We start from the raw sequence: 17977 nt of genomic DNA, 5'->3' as shown, positions 1-17977 counted from the left end.
AGTCTGTGGCAGCATCTTCCCTGACACAGCACCCTCAGTCAAGCATCTGCTGAAATAACAAGCTTTCGTTGTTCTCACATGTCACTTTTTCTCAAGGCAGCCTGTCATTTAGAAACTGCGAGCCATTAAAATCGACTTCTCTTCCTTCAGAGTAGCTTCTTAAAAATAGTCTACACGGCAACATCTTTACCAGCTCTTTGTTCTCTGATGCTGTACTCCACATAAGGTTAGGTATCCTATCGCAAGGCCAGTCACAAATGGCTGTCGGGAGGCTTCCTTAGGCTAATGAAATACTCATTTCTTTATTAAAGAAAAGCTATGAATAAACATCAAGATAAAGTCAATTTGCACATATCTTAACACCAGATCTTATCACATTAAAATACTGACATATTCAAATGATCTATTTTTATTGAGCCCTTCTATTAAATATGTACAGGAATATGCATTCCCATTCCAAAGGGAATATCAGTATCTCACATTGAAGAAAAGGCAAGATGCATTCATTTCTGCAAAAGATGATTTCAAATTCTTAGAAAAAAAAAATTTTTTTTAAGGGTGATAGGAGGGAGAATTCTATGCCTTTCTGATAGTGTTGAGACAACACTGGTAATTTAAAAAGCATCACAGAGCAGAGAGTAATTCCTGCGCGCTGCCTAACAACTTTACTGTTGTTTTTCTAACCTTTAGACCATCAATGGGCTTCTTCTGTTTGGCAGAACACATAAGTGATTTTAAACTTCCAATTCAAGCTGCTGAGTTAGATAAGCAGCAAACAGTAGAAGAGTTCCCATCCTAAGTGAAAAGGCCCTAAGTCCCCAATTACGTAGAAACTCTACAAACTTCCATTTCCTCACCCTACAGAGAAACCGAGGCCCAAGAAGGGGTGGTGATCTGTCCATGGTTTGCAAGGCTTACAACCTCACTCTAACCACATCTAGCTGTTACTCCCTTTTCAATCACCCAACTTCAGCTGGAACAATAAACTACTCAATCTGTAATGTATAAAAGTTCAATAAATAACACATGTATACCAGTAATTTTTCATCAAATGACAGTATTTTGAACCTAATACACTGCTGTGTTTCAAACAGGAAGCAAAAGAGCTAGAGTGAGAGAACATTAAACATATCTTAGGCCGGGCATGGTGGCTCACGCCTGTAATCTTAGCACTCTGGGAGGCTGAGGCGAGCGGATCACGAGAGATTGAGACCATCCTGGCCAACATGGTGAAACCCCGTCTCTACTAAAAATACAAAAATTAGCTAGGTGTGGTGGCATGCGCCTGCAGTCCCAGCTACTCGGGAGGCTGAGGTAGGAGAACTGCTTGAACCTGGGAGGCGGAAGTTGCAGTGGGATTGCACCACTGCACTCCAGCCTGGTGCCTGGTGACAGAGCAAGACTCTGTCTCAAAAAAAAAAAAAAAAAAAAACTATCTTAAACATTAATGGAGATCAGCTATTAAAACAAGTGGCCAAAATATTGACTTGGCTTTTGGCTTCTGTAATTCAAATAATCTCTGATCCAACCAGGCGTCAGCTGAAGAACACAGCCTCAAATGAATGCAGGTAACAGAGAGCTGATCTGTTCTAAACACTACTGTGAGGCAAAGCTTTGATCTTCCCCTCACCTGGAGTTCAACAGCATTAATTTATCACTGCAACAACTCATTTGGCACTTGTGCTGTCAGTTATTTGTCGTATATGTCTAATATCCCCAAATAATCTAAAAATATTTTTAGGCCATAACTTACTTTTTTTTTTTTTTTTGAGACACAGTCTCGTTGCCAGGCTGGAGAGTGCAGTGGTGCGATCTCGACTCACTGCAACCTCCTACTCATAGGTTCAAGTGATTCTCCTGCCTCAGCCACCCAGTAGCTGGGACTACAGGCACGCGCCACCACACCCAGCTAATTTTTTGTATTTTCAGTAGAGATGGGGTTTCACCATGTTGGCCAGGATGGTCTCGATCTCTTCACCTGATCCACCCGCCTCGGCCTCCCAAAGTGTTGGGATTACAGGCTTGAGCCACCGTGCCTGACCAGGTACAACTTTCTTATAGGTCACTGGTCACTTCAGTAACAGCCACTCGGAAATTTCCGATTTTTTTTTCTACCAGATTAAAAAAAAGCCTTTTTAGGCACTTGACGTTTATCAGTCCCTGTATAGCCCACTTATAACTCAACAGCCCTCATAACTCAACAGCAGCCAGTTTCAAAATGTGGACTGGTATTGACACTTACAAGAATGTGGAGAGGCAGGCCTCACCGAACTAACTATGGGAATATAAACGGGAAGAGCCTTTATGAAGGGCAATTCAGCAACACATAGGCTTCTTTCCTTTTAACCCAAATTCAAGTCCTAGAAATTTATCATAGAAAATATTTTGTAAGTGTGTAAACTATTTGTAACAGCCAAGGCCAGACATGGTGGCTCATGTCTGTAATCCCAGCACTTTGGGAGGCTGAGGCGGGCAGGTCACAAGGTCAGGAGATCGAGACCATCCTGGCTAACATGATGAAAACCTGTCTCTACTAAAAATACAAAAAAACTTAGCCAGGCATGGTGGTACCTGTCTGTAGTCCCAGCTACTAGGTAGGCTGAGGTAGGAGAACTGCTTGAACCCAGGAAGTGGAGGTTGCACTACTGCAGTCCAGCCTGGCTGACACAGTGAGACTCTGTCTCAAAAAAAAAAAAAAAAAACCAGACAAAACTGCCCTCAACCAAATATCCCTGCTACAGGAGACTATGTAGTAGACACTGTCCCTGCTACAGTGAGCTCTATACAGACTACTACTCATTAAATAAATGCAATGAGCACAAGAATCTCTAAAAATCTTGAGCAAAAGAAGCCAGATGCAAAAGAAGTATATACTGAATATTTCTATTTATATAAAATAGAAAAATATGCCAGGCATGGTGGCTCACGCCTATCATCTCGGCACTTTGGGATGCTAAGGCAGGACAACTGCCTGAGCCCAGGAGTTCAAGACCAGCCTGGGAAATATAGGAAGACCTTGTTTCTACCAAAATTTAAGTTAGCTGGATGTGGTGGCACATGCCTGTAGTCCCATCTATTTAGGAGGCTGAGGTAGGAGGACCACTTGAGCCCAGGATTTTAAGGCTATAGTGGGCTAAGATCATACCATTCACTCCTGAGCCTGGGAATGCAAGACCAGCCTGGGTTTCAGAGTGAGACCCTGTCTCAGAAAAAAATAAAAAAATTAAAATTAAACAAAATAGACAACTAAATTAAACTAAACTAAATTCGAAACTAAGGAAAACTAATCTGTGATGCTAGAAGTGAGGTCAGTGATTCCCCTTGAGGGATGAGGGGAGCAGGCCACAGGGGCAGCTTCTGGGTGGAAGAGAATGCTGCTCCTTTATCTGTTGTTGATTCTACTTTGTGAAAATCAATCAAGCTTTACATTTACACACATTCTAGTTTATATGCTATCCTAAATTTTTTTTAATTAATGAGCAAACACAGGTAAGAAACATTGTTAACATTCGACGTGTTTCTTCGGAAAGGCAATGGGTAAATACATTATGTGACCATTTAAAATGAAGATGATTATTTATTAGCAAAGAACATTGTTATCTGCTACATTATTAAGTGAAAACTACAAAAATAAAAAATAAGATTCTAAGGATAAAAAAATTACAAATAAGGCCGGGCACGGTGGCTCAAGCCTGTAATCCCAGCACTTTGGGAGGCCGAGGCGGGTGGATCATGAGGTCAAGAGATCAAGACCATCCTGGCCAACATGGTGAAACCCCGTCTCAACTAAAAATACAAAAAAAATTAGCTGGGCATGGTGGCGTGTGCCTGTAATCCCAGCTACTCAGGAGGCTGAGGCAGGAGAATTGCCTGAACCCAGGAGGCGGAGGTTGCGGTGAGCCGAGATCGTGCCATTGCACTCCAGCCTGGGTAACAAGAGCGAAACTCCCTGTCAAAAAAAAAAAAAAATTACAAATAAATCATAAAACTATTCATATGGTAATCATACTGTTAGTAATAATAGTGTACTGTTATTTTAAATATATCTTGTTGAACAAAGTGAAAAGGTTAATTCTATTAATGTCAAATACTGAGGTTTTCTACATAAAAGAGGTATAAATGAACCATTAATCTTAAATTTTGAATAGGAAAGACTAATATGAACTCATGATGGTTTTTCTGTTTGTTTATTATTTTTTATTTACTTATTTTTTTTGAGACAGAGTCTTGCTCTGTCGCCCAGGCTGGAGTACAGTGGCACAATCTCGACTCACTGCAGTCTCTGTCTCCCAGGGTTAAGTGATTCACCTGCCTCAGCCTCCCAAGTAGCTGGGATTACAGGCATGTGCCAACACATCTGTAATATAAATTTAAAAATTTTTATATTTTTAGTAAAGACAGGGCTTCACCATGTTGGCCTTGCTGGTCTCAACTCCTGACCTCAAGTAATCTGACTGCCTTGGCCTCCTAAAGTGCTAGGGTTACAGGCATGAGCCACCACCCCTGGCCTGTTCATTTTTTAAAGGGCTGAGCACGGTGGCTCATGCCTGTAATCCCAGTGCTTTGGGACACCAAGACAGGAGGATCAATTGAGTCCAGGAGTTCAAGACCAGCCTGGGCAACGTAGTGAGAACTGGTCTCTACAAAATAATTTTTAAAAAGAAAAAAACTTAAAACTAGATTAAATATAAGAAAAAAGACCTTCATAAGTCAAGAAATCAACCATAAAGAATATTTACAAATCTGTCAAGGAACAGCCTATGTTCAAATATAAACTTCTTTAAGAGTTCAGGTCTCACTATGTTTTTGAGGCCAGCTTGGAAAACATAAACCCAAACAGGAACAGTGGCTTGTACCTGTAATCCTCCCATTTTGGGAGGCCAAGTTGGGAAGACTGATTGAAGGCAGGAGTTTGAGACCAACCTGGCCAACATAGCAAAAAAAAAAAAATTTTCTATAAAAAAAAATACTTTAAAAAATACAGAAGAAAAGGCATGATGTTTGAGATTTGCTTGAAAATAATCCAGTGGGGATAAGATAATAGATGAAGTAAGACTTGTCATATATCGTTAACCACTGAAGCTGGGAGACAGGTATACAAAAGTTCATTATACTATTTTCTCTACTTCTGTATAAACTGGGAGATTTCTATAACTAAAAAAGAACACGCTGGGCACAGCAGCACATGACTGTAACCCCAGCACTTTGGGAGGCCAAGGTGGGGCGGATCACTTGAGTCTAGGAGTTTGAAACCAGCCTGGGTAACATGGTGAAATGCTTCAATTTTTTAAAAACTAAAAATATAAGGAATAAAAAAGTCTAATTCTGTTTGGGCCATATATTTATTTACATGCACATATTTGCAAAGAAAACAGTTTGAAAAGATATTTACCAAAATATTAAAAGTGCCTATTATTAAAAGAGTGGGTAATATTTAGATATTTTCTGCCTTTTTGTCAATATCAAATACTACTTATATAATTTTTAATAGAAAAAAAGAAAAATAGCCAAAAACCTACTAAAACTATTTCAAAATTATTCTAGTAGTTTAAAAGCATGTCATGGCCTGGTATTAGGGTCATTGAAAAATATGTGACTTGATAAACAGTAAAATTCACAATAAAAAGAAGCATACTCTAAAACACTGAACAAATGCATGAATGGGAATGATATATCACCAGCAGGTGCTAATATATTTCAAACAGGCCAAATCATTAAGTTTCACACCAATTAAGACCACAGGAGTCTATTACTCCTTTTACTGTGGCATCAGTGACGTCACTCAATGACAGGAGAATTATTTAAAGAAGCCAACCATTCGAGCAATAGATGAGGAAGCCATAGCTGATTCTTTTGTTGTACTCTTCAAATAGCACTCAGTGTTAGAACAGTTCACTGTGTGCTCTTAACTTGCTACAGTGGCAAATAAAGATAGCTTTCCCCAGAGTCCTCTTTGGGAAATCCAGTCTGTTCCAAGTTTACCTATTTTTTCTCTAATGTATATTTAAAATGTAAATCAACATCTTTTTCACAAGAACTGCACTGAGAATTTATCACCAATTTTACAGTCTTCTAAAGATTCTAGGAAAACGGAATCCTACACTACCCTTAATCCAGAAGAAACAGCTAAAAGGGTTACACAGTTACATTGTTTTCAGCATTCAGTAATATTTTTAGCATTTAGAAGTTAAAATCTTGAGATCTGAAATAAAAATATTATGTTGAAAAAGAAAGAAGGTGTACTCATAGTTTCAATAAGGGACAGTGCTGTATTTTAAATGTAGGTTAGCAGGCCAACCCACTTAGAACTGAATAGGAAGCTCCACACTGAAGGCTAAAATTAACCATAATCCAAAAGTTAGCACTTGTCAACAATTCCACATGTGCTATGGCTATGCTCTAAGCTAAGCTTACCACTCATGATCTCATATAAAGCACTGAAGTCTCATATAATATAATACATGGAATTAAAATATTGCAACTACTAGCTTAAATGCTAACTACAAAGCTATTCCCAAAGAAGCAGACTGCAGAAGCAGCCCATTTCCCAGTGTGAATAATTCTATAACATATTTACAATGTACAAGGGTCTTATATGAATGTAGATAATCTAAGTCTTACACCAGGGGATCTGAGAATAGACAAAGCTGGAGTGGCACTTAAAAAAAAAAAAGTCACCTTAGGTGAATGGTTATTTTTTTAAAAAGTCACATTTGCCCTCAAGATGCTGCAACTCACCGGGCGCAGTGGCTCACGCCTATAATCCCAGCACTTTGGGAAGCCGAGGTTGGCAGATTACGAGGTCATGGGTTCGAGATCAGCCTGACCAACATGGTGAAACCCCACCTCTACTAAAAATACAAAAATTAGCTGGTCATGGTGGCAGGTACCTGTAATCCCAGCTACTCAGGAGGCTGACACAGGATAATCAGTTGAACCCAGGAGGCAGAGGTTGCAGTGAGCTGAGATTGCGTCACTGCACTCCAGCCCAGGTGACAGAGTGAGACTCCATCTCACATAAAAAAAAAGAAAAGACGCTGCAACTCAGACCAAAGAAGAAAACTGCCTAAAATCATACAACCAATTAACACAGCAGCTAAACTCAGAGCTCTGGTCTCATTCACGCTAAGTGCATCACGCCAGGAAACTAGAAAAACACTGAGGTAGTAACCTAACCCAAAGCCCTCATTTCTGTCTCCTTTCTCCTCTCACCTGTGGTCTTCTTGCTTCTACATCAGACAGTAAGTACCAGACAGAACCTGAAACTACTGTATTATTTATAACACGAGCAATGAACTACAGAAGATTTTCCCAAACTCATTAAATTTAGGATAAACCAAATGACACTGATTTGGATAAAGTTCACAAGTTATGTTCCAAATGCTGCCAGCCTTCTTTAGGGGATAGCAACTGTACAGGGAGACATGAGTTGCTTGCGTCCTGATAATTCAAAGTTCTCAAGCTGAACGTGTCCTGATCAACTAATGCCAAAGCCCACATCCACAGCTCTTTGCAAAGTTCTTGGCCACCTTCAGGAAAATCATCCCTTTGCCAAGCAGCCAAATACTCATCAATAAAACTCTGGTCAACAAGGAAGTATGCAAAATTCTGCATGCAAATACAAGGGTGGCAGAAACAGGCAGCAATTTTAAACTAGGGTATATAGATATGCAAAGTGAAGAAATGCAGGGCAGCCCTTCAGCTTACTAGTACACATGGTTATGTCAAAGGGTAAAGCTCCAAATACCAGCAGGTCTCAAACCAAAAGGGAATCTCTAAAGTGACACGGAAAGACCTGATCTCTCTTCCGTGTGGAGTACTGCAACTAGATTTGTCTTTAAATATGAAGAGACCTAAAATAACACAACGTCCCCACTTTTCTTGTTGCCCACTGCAAGCCTGAGTACTTGCGCTGCTCTCATAAAATTCTTTCAAAATTCTTGACCCTAAGCAGTAATCCCAGTTACTGCGGAGGCTAAGTCGGGAGGATCCCTTGAACCCAGGAGTGGCAATAAATAGTACACTATTTCAAATAGCGACATGTTATATAGAGAAAGCTCTGGTTGAAAACATGCACGACACTCTAAAGAGTGGTTAAGAACAAAGACTCTGGAGCCAGCATGCCTTCATGTTCTGTTCTGTGAGCTTGAACAAGCGATTTGCCTTTACGTACCACCCCTTTCACAAAACAGGAAAATGGGGATAAAAAAATAGTGCCCTGCTATAGACAGTGTTCGATGATTTAAGGAGTTAAAATATGTAAAGTGATCAGAATCACACCAGGCACAAAGTGCGTGCCTGTAAGCATTAGCTGTTACCATTATTATTTTTTGTTTGTTTGTTTTTGAGACAGTCTTTGCTCTGTCACCCAGGCTGGAGTGCAGTGGTGCAATCTCAGCTCACTGAAAACTCTGCCTCCCAGGTTCAAGTGATTTTCCTGCCTCAACCTCCCAAGTAGCTGGGATTACAGGCACCTGCCACCATGTCTGGCTAGTTTTTATCTTTAGTAGAGACAGGGTTTCACCATGTTGGTCAGGCTGGTCTTGAATTCCTGACCTCAAGTGATCCACCTGACTGGGCCTCACAAAGTGCTGGGATTACAGGCGAGAGCCACTGTGCCCAGCCTGTTATTATTATGTAAATAGTATCAATTTACATTTTTAAAATGCATTCAAACCAAGAACTACAGTGAGTTAGCATGGAAATAAGCATTTGATTCCTTATAAGACATTTAAAAAATATGTTAATATTTAGCCACCTGTTGGAAAATGTAGGTACAAATATGAGGGGAGGGATTTGAAAGCGACGGGGGTGAGGAAAGGCAAGGTTAAACCAGTGAAATTACTTTTTCCAATCAATTTTACTGGACTTGATGTAGCATAATTTTTTTAAGTTATAAATTCAGGCCAGGCGTGGTGGCCCACATTTGTAACCTTAGCACTTTAGGAGGCCGAGATGGGAGGAGTGCTTGGGGCAAGGAGTTCAAGACCCGCCTGGGCAACATATTGAGATCCCATTCTATTTTTCTTTTAGAAAAAAAAAATTAAAAAAAAAAAACAAAAAACGTTAGAAGTTCAGAGGTCAGAACTGTGTAGTATACCAATTTACACATCAATGGACGTTTAATTTCTGAGACAAAAATAGAGTAGCTCATATAATATAATGGCTCCACATGTGAAAAGACAGAGGTTAGAACATGATCAAAGAGCTCTTTTATAATACTTCCTAATTCTCTGACACACTTTAAATAAATGAATATTATAAATGGAAAATAGTCTGTTTTTTTAAAAGCTGAAAGGTTGCTGCTTAGTGGGTGGGTTAAGTATATGATGAGAGAAATCTAGAAATACAGGTATTACAACCATTTATTATAAAACCACATGACAGCCACACAGGCACATGTATTCCCTGGGAGCAAGAGTTTACATGAAAAGCAGGGTGGGGTGCTAGAAAGAACATAGGCTTTGGAGTCTGACAGCCTTGCTGAAATCTCCTGCTGCCACTTAACCAGCTGTGCAGCCTTGGCAAGCTACTATATCCCTAAGAGACTTCTCTCTCATCTCTATATAAAGTGGGAAGCACCACGCCCTCTTCTGCAAAGTATCTGTGAGATCATAAGGGACAATGCACGTGACGACACCGAGCTCAGTGCCTAGCCCAGTGTAGCTATTCAGTAAATGGGAGCTATGATGAGAAGAAACAAATCAGCAGTGATTAGTATAGTCTACAAATTAGTCAGTGAGCTGAGTGTTCGCTGGGAGGTAAACTTATTATTAGCTCCTATAAGGCAGTGGTTCTCAAACTAGCCCACAGAATCACCGGGCATGCTAGTTACAGCACAGATTGCTGGGCCCCGCTCTCATATTCCTGATTCAGTGTTCCAAGTGCAGGGGCCCAGATCTTCATTTCCACAAGTTATGAGGGGCACTGATACTGCTGGTCAGGAACCATGCATAAGAGAACCACTGCTGTAAGGGAAGAGAGAAAGAAGAGGTCACAAATATGGTCCATTCCTATAAGGAACTCACTAAAGATCTGGAAAACTTATATACCAAACAAATTTTTTTTTTTGAGACGCAGTCTCGCTCTGTCGCCCAGGCTAGGATGCAGTGGCATGATCTCGGCTCACTGCAAACTCTGCCTCTAGGGTTCGAGCAATTCTCATGCCTCAGCCTCCTGAATAGCTGGTACTACAGACTCATGCCACTACACCTGGCTAATTTTTGTATTTCTGGTACAGATGGGTTTTCACCATGTTGGCCAGACTAGTCTCGAGCTCCTGACCTCAAGTGATCCACCCATCTCAGCTTCCCAAAGTCCTGGGATTATAGGCGTGAGCCACTGCACCTAGCCACATAACAATTCAACCCCAAATATACAGATCCCAACTCCACTACCCTACAAAAGATACAAAATCATGTTATAAAAAATGAGGATGCCAAGGCACAAGGATCCTTCAGGACTGGTGAAACCATGACCCCATGAGTTAAAGACACCAATCACTAACAGGATTTTGAGTTTGCAGGATTCCAGATAAGAAAAAACAACTTACTGAAACACTCACTTGTAAGACGGATAACACAGCTGGGTACGATTGGCTGGAATCAATATAGCTGACTGCAGTTTGTACAGAACAAGTTTGGTGATGTCACAGCTTAAATTTCTACCACATGGTTCACACTAACTTCCCCCAATTTGCACATGGGACCTATGAGGAGGCACGAAGAGATAAATGTGTAGTGTAGGCCTGAGGACTTTCCAGACCTCTCCTTTCCTTCCACCAATCACCTGCTAACCTCAGAATCCCCCCCTAAGGCTTTTCTAATAAAGTTACTGCCGTAAAGCCAGCACAGAGAAACAGATTTGAGCTGAACTCCTGTCTCCTTGTGAGTGGACTTGCAATAAAAAGAAAGCCAATAGTATGACCCTCGGTTTCTGAGAAAATACTCAAAAACCCAGTGGCTTGATTCTCATCAGCTATATTTCTCATAGCTAGGAGACTCCCTTCACTGGGTTTCTGAGAAAATTTTCTCATAATGTCATAGTACAGGCTTCTGGTACATTGGGCAGCAAGCCCCTTTTGCTTAGTGACACTGGGACAAACACTGATGTTTTTCCAAGTTCCTGCAGTCTCCCAGTTTTTGTAAAGGTAAGAAGTAAAGTATTTGGGCAATGGCGTTGGCAAATAGAAATATGTGGGAAGGCATGTGAGAAAAGAGTGAGACAGATAAACAAATGTGTGAAAACATGGTGTCAGCTCAGCTAGTTCAACATCTGAATGAGAGAATCTCGTCAGGAGAAACGATGATTGAGAAATTCTGAGGCACAGACAGGCTAACTTCCTAGCTTCAGCTTGGATTTCATGTCGTCAGTAAAGCGAACCATTACAAATCTCGGAGAAGTTAGCCACATGGTAGAAATGGCAACTGTAAGGCCGGGCGTGGTGGCTCATGTCCGCAATCCCAGCACTTTAGGAGGCCCATGCAGGTGGATCACCTGAGGTTGACAGTTCAACACCATCCTGACCAACATGGAGAAACCCCGCCTTTACTAAAAATACATAACTCAACCAGGTGTGGTGGCGCATGCCTGTTATCCCAGCTACTCAGGAGGAAGCTGAGGCAGGAGAATAGCTTGAACCTGGAGGCAGAGGCTGCAGTGAGCCAAGATCCCACCATTGCCACTCCAGCCTGGGCAAGAGTGAAACTCTGTCTCAAAAAAGAAAAAAAAGAAAGAAAAACAAATGGCAACTGCAAACAAAGAATAGGTAAGGCCATGCTAACTGGCATGGAAATATGAAGAAAACGGCCAAAAAAAAAAAAAAAAAGGCAGTGAAAAACCATCACTGATTCTCATGCAGATGACACAAAAATGACAAGATGACTTATCACTATAGTCAACAACTGCGGAAACTTCCATTCTGCAAGATGATGGCCTGTTGAGGGGAGTCTATTGGCTATGAGAAATAAAGCCAGATGAGAATCAAGCTTCATTTGCACTCCAATGTATATTAACTTGATGTTACCAGGCATTAACCCATTTATGCCTAGTGTTCTATTATTGGAACACTAAGCTTCTGAGCATAATTTATATCCTGCTGCTCAACGTCATCACCAAGGTCTGATTCTGATTTTTTTTTTTGAGATGGAGTTCACTCTTGTTGCCCAGTGCAATGGCACAGTCTCAGCTCACTGCAACCTCCACCTCCCAGGTTCAAGCAATTCTCCTGCCTCAGCCACCTTAGTAGCTGGGATTACAGTACCTGCCACTATGCCTAGCTAATTTTTGTATTTTTAGTAGAGATGAGGTTTCACCATGTTGGCCAAGCTGGTCTCAAACTCCTGACTTCAGGTAATCTGCCTGCCTCAGCCTCCCAAAGTGCTGGGATTACAGGTGTAAGCCACCACGCTCAGCCTAAGGTCTGATTTTTCACAAAAAAATTTGCAATGTCTGGGATAAATGGGTTAATCAAGGGAGCTAAGAGATCTCAAACATAATTCACTCAAATAAAATAGGAAAATCTAATAGAAAATTCAAATAAACTCAATTTAAAATGAAACCGGAGATATTACAACCAACACCACAGAAATACAAAAGATCATTCAAGGCTACTGTGAATACCTTTATGCACACGAACTAGAAAACCTAGAGGAGACAGATAAATTCATGGAAATACATGACCCTCCTAGAGTAAACCAGGAAGAAATATAAACTCACTCTGAACAGACTAATAACAAGCAGCAAGACTGAAATAGTAATAATAAAAAAAATTACTAACAAAAAACCCTCCAGGACCAGATGGATTCACAGCTGAATTCTATCAGATATTCAAAGAATTGGTACCAATCCTATTGAAACTATTACAAAAGATAGAGAAAGAGGGAATCCTCCCTAAATAATTCCATGAAGCCAGTATCACCCTAATACCAAAAACCAGGAAAGGATACGACAAAAAAAACAAAACAAAAAAAAAAAAAAAAAAACAAAGAAAGAAAGAAAGAAAAGCACAGACCAATATCCCTGATGAACGTAGATACAAAAATCCTTGACTGGGTGCTCACGTCTATAATCCCAGCACTCTGGGAGGCCGAGGCAGGTGCATTACCTGAGGTCAGGAGTTTGACAGGAGCCTGGCCAACACGGCAAAATCCTGTCTCTACTAAAAATATGGTGGCAGACACCTGTAATCCCAGCTACTTGGGAGGCTGAGGCAGGGAGAATTGCTTGAACCTGGAAGGCGAAGGTTTCGGTGAGCAGAGTGCACTCCAGCCTGGGCGACAGAGCAAAACTCTGTATCAAAAAAAAAAAAAAAAAAAAAATTCTCAACAAAATACTAGCTAACCAAATCCAACAGCATGTCAAAAAGAAAATCTACCATGATCAAGCTGGTTTCATCCCAGGGATTCAGGGATGGCTTAACATACATACACAAGTCAGTAAATATGATATACCACACAAATGGAATCAAAAACAAAAAAATCACATGACCATCTCAATAGCTGCAGAAAAAGCATCTGACAAAATCCAACATCTCTTTATGATTAAAACCCTCAGCAGGCCAGGCGTGGTGGCCCATGCCTGTAATTCCAGCATTCTGGGAGGCTGAGGCGGGTGGATCACAAGGTCAAGAGATTAAGACCATCCTGGCTAACATGGTGAAGCCTTGTCTCTACTAAAAACAAAAATTAGCTGGGCATGGTGGCGCGTGCCTGTTATCCTAGCTACTCGGGAGGCTGAGGCAGGAGAATTGCCTGAACCCAGGAGGCGGAGGTTGCAGTGAGCCGAGATCGCGCCACTGCACTCCAGCCTGGGTAACAAGGGCGAAACTCCATCTCAAAAAAAAAAAAAAGTCCCCAGCAAAATCAGCAGAGAACAGACACAATGTAAGGTAATAAAAGCCATCTATGACGAATCCACAGCCAACATTATATTGGATGAGGAAAAGTTAAAAGCATTCCCCCTGAGAACTAGAACAAAACAAAGAGGCCCACTTTCACTTTTTTTTGTTTTCTGTTTTCAACCTCCGCCTCCTGGGTTCATGTGATTCTCCTGCCTCAGCCTCCCGAGTACCTGGGAATACAGGTACACACCACCATGCCCAGCTAATTTTTGTATTTTTAGTAGAGACAGGGTTTTACCATGTTGGCCAGGATTGTCTCCATCTCTTGACCTCATGATCTGCCCACCTTGGCCTCCCAAAGTGATGGGATTACAGGTGTGAGCCACCTCACCAGCCCCACTTTCACTTTTATTTCAGTGTACTTCTGGAAGTCCTAGCCCTCTCAGAGCAATCAGATAAGAGAAAGAATTAAAGAACATCCAAATCGGTAGAGGAAGTCAAACTGCTGCTGTTTGCTGATGACACAATCATCTAACTAGCAAACCCTAAAGACTCATCCAAAAAGCTCCTAGATCTGATAAATGAATTCAGTAAAGTTTCAGAATACGAAACCAACGTACCCACATCAGTGGCACTGCTATACACCAATAGCAACCAAGCTGAGAATCAAATCAAGAACTTAACTCCTTTTACAATAGCTGTAAAAAAAAAAAAAAAAATTAGGAATATATCTAACCAAGGATGTGAAAGACCTCTACAAGGAAAACTACAAAACACTGCTGAAAGAAATCATAGATGGCAGGGAGGGACGCCCCGCTGACAGGAGGATTGGTTCCCGGGCCCACAGCGACGCCCCCCCATACCCGCCCCGTAGCTTGGGCCCCTGGTCGAGTGTTTGTGAGTGTTTCTATGTGGGGGGAGGAGGAGGAGGAGGAAAAAGCAGCAACCATTTGTCTTCTCGGCTGGTCTCCCCGTGGCTCTACATGTTCCCCGCACTGAGGAGACGAAGAGGAGCCAGAGCCACCCCCACTCCCAGCCCAGATTATATATAGTCTCTCGCCACAGCAGCCTCGGCCTCCCCTTGGATTCAGATGCTGATTTGCCCAGTGTTTGGGAAATGGGAAGTAATGACAGCTGGCACCTGAACTAAGTACTTTTATAGGCAACACCGTTCCAGAAATTCAGGATGAATGGGGATATGCCCCACGTCCCCATTACTACTCTTGCGGGGATTGCTAGTCTCACAGACCTCCTGAACCAGCTGCCTCTTCCATCTCCTTTACCTGCTGCCACTACAAAGAGCCTTCTGTTTAATGCACGAATAGCGGAAGAGGTGAACTGCCTTTTGGCTTGTAGGGATGACAGTTTGGTTTCACAGCTTGTCCACAGCCTCAACCAGGTATCAACAGATCACATAGGGTTGAAAGATAACCTTGGCAGTGATGATCCAGAAGGTGACATACCACTCTTGTTGCAGGCCGTCCTGGCAAGGAGTCCTAACGTTTTCAGGGAGAAAAGCATGCAGAACAGATATGTACAAAGTGGAATGATGATGTCTCAGTATAAACTTTCTCAGAATTCCATGCACAGTAGTCCTGCATCTTCCAATTATCAACAAACCACTATCTCACACAGCCCCTCCAGCCGGTTTGTGCCACCAAAGACAAGCTCTGGGAACAGATTTATGCCACAACAAAATAGCCCAGTGCCTAGTCCATATGCCCCACAAAGCCCTGCAGGCTATATGCCATATTCCCATCCTTCGGGTTACACAACACACCCACAGATGCAGCAAGCATCGGCATCAAGTCCCATTGTTGCAGGTGGTTTGAAAAACATACATGATAATAAAGTTTCTGGCCCGTTGTCTGGCAATTCAGCTAATCATCATGCTGATAATCCTAGACATGGCTCAAGTGAGGACTACCTACACATGGTGCTGAAGTTGAGGCAGCAATGAAGAGTCTACCACACAAAAAAAGCCCAGGTCCAGATGGGTTCACAGCCGAATTCTACCAGACACACAAAGAGGAGCTGGTACCATTCCTTCTGAAACTATTCAAGTTAATCCAAAAAGAGGGAATCCTTTCCAAATCATTTTATGAGACCAACATCATCCTGATACCAAAATCCAGCAGAGATTCGACAAGAAAAAAAAACTTCAGGCCAATATCCATGATTAACACAGATGCAAAAATCTTCAATAAAATACTGGCAAGCTGATTGCAACAGCACATCAAAAAGCTTATCCACCACGATCAAGTAGGATTCATCCCGGGGTGCCAGGCTGGTTCAACATACGCAAGTTTATAAACATAATTCACCACATAAACAGAACCAAAAACAAAAACCACATGATTATCTCAATTGATGCAGAGAAGGCCTTTGACAAACAAAATTCAGCAGCCCTTTATGCTAAAAACCTCAATAAACTCGGTATTGACAGAACGTATCTCAAAATAATAAAAGCTATTTACGACAAACCAACAGCCAGTATCATACTGAATGGGCAAAAACTGGAAGCATTCCCTTTGAAATCCGGCACTAGACAAGGATGCCCTCTCTCACCACTCCTATTCAATATAGTACTGAAAGTTCTAGTCAGAGCAATCAGACAAGAAAAAGAAATAAAGGGTATTCAAATAGGAAAGGAGGAAGCCAAATTGTCTCTATTTGCAGACGACATGATAGTATACCTAGAAGACCCCATTGCCTCTGCCCAAAAACTCCTGAAACTGATAAGCAACTTCAGCAAAGTCTCAGGATATAAAATCAAAGTGCAAAAATCACAAGCATTCCTCTACACCAATAACAGACTTAAAGAGAGCCAAATCAAGGACAAACTGCCATTCACAATTGCTACAAAAAGAATAAAATTCCTAGGAATACAACTTACAAGGAATGTAAGGGACCTCTTCAAGGAAAACTACAAAACCACTGCTCAACGAAATAAGAGAGGACATAAACAGATGGAGAAACATTCCATGTTCATGGTTAGGAAGAATCAATATCGTGAAAATGGCCATACTGCCCAAAGTAATTTATAGATTCAATGCAATTCCCATTAAGCTACCAATGACCTTCTTCACAGAACTGGAAAAAAACACCTTAAACTTCATATGGAACCAAAAGAGAGCCCGCATAGCCAAGTCAATTCTAAGCAAAAAGAACAAAGTGGGAGGCATCACACTACTGGACTTCAAACTATACTACAAGACTACAGTAATCAAAACAGCATGGTACTGGTACCAAAACAGAGATATAGACCAATGGAACAGAACAGAGGCCACAGAGGCAACACAACACATCTACAACCATCCAATCTTTGACAAACCTGACAAAAACAAGCAATGGGGAAAGGATTCCCTGTTTAATAAATAGTGTTGGGAAAACTGGCTAGCTATGTGCAGAAAGCAGAAACTGGAACCCTTCCTGACACCTTACACTAAAATTAACTCCAGATGGATTAAAAACCACAGTGCCAGGCACGGTGGCTCACACCTGTAATCCTAGCACTTTGGGAGGCTGAGGTGGGTGGATCACCTGAGGTCAGGAGTTCAAGACCAGCCTGGCCATCATGGTGAAACCCCATCTTAAAAAAAAAAAAAAAAAATTAATAAAAAAAGACTTAACCATAAGACCTAACACCATAAAAACCCTAGAAGGAAATCCAGGCAAAACCATTCAGGCCATAGGTGTAGGCAAGGACTTCATGACCAAAACACCAAAAGCATTGGCAACAAAAGCCAAAATACACAAATGGGACCTAATCAAACTCCACAGTTTCTGCATGGCAAAAGGAACAGTCATTAGAGTGAATCGGCAACCAACAGAATGGGAAAAAAATTTTGCAGTTTACCCATCTGACAAAAGGCTGATATCCAGAATTTACAAAGAACTCAAACAGATTTACAAGAAAAAAACAAACAAGCCCATTCAAAAGTGGGCAAAGGATATGAACAGACACTTCACAAAAGACGACATACATAAGGCCAACAAACATATGAAAAAATGCTCATCATCACTGGTCATTAGAGAAATGCAAATCAAAACTACATTGAGATACCATCTCACGCCAGTTAGAATGGCGATCATTAAAAAATCTGGAGACAACAGATGCTGGAGAGGATGTGGAGA

At 41.4% G+C, this 17977-nt stretch overlaps 1 protein-coding gene and 1 pseudogene across 13 annotated transcripts in view; one reads left to right on the top strand and one right to left on the bottom strand.

The window, feature by feature from the left end:
- WDR20 (WD repeat domain 20) overlaps window positions 1-17977 on the bottom strand; it is a 94520-nt gene that overhangs the window by 40599 nt on the left and 35944 nt on the right. The gene's annotated exons all lie outside the window — the stretch shown is intronic.
- Window positions 14937-15800, top strand: LOC144577528 (nipped-B-like protein pseudogene; annotated as a pseudogene).

The sequence above is a fragment of the Callithrix jacchus genome, chromosome 8, assembly GCF_049354715.1.
Source record: "Callithrix jacchus isolate 240 chromosome 8, calJac240_pri, whole genome shotgun sequence".
NCBI lineage: Eukaryota > Metazoa > Chordata > Mammalia > Primates > Cebidae > Callithrix > Callithrix jacchus.
The sequence above is the reverse complement of the archived record's forward strand: the minus strand, read 5'-3'. Positions and strand labels throughout refer to the sequence as shown.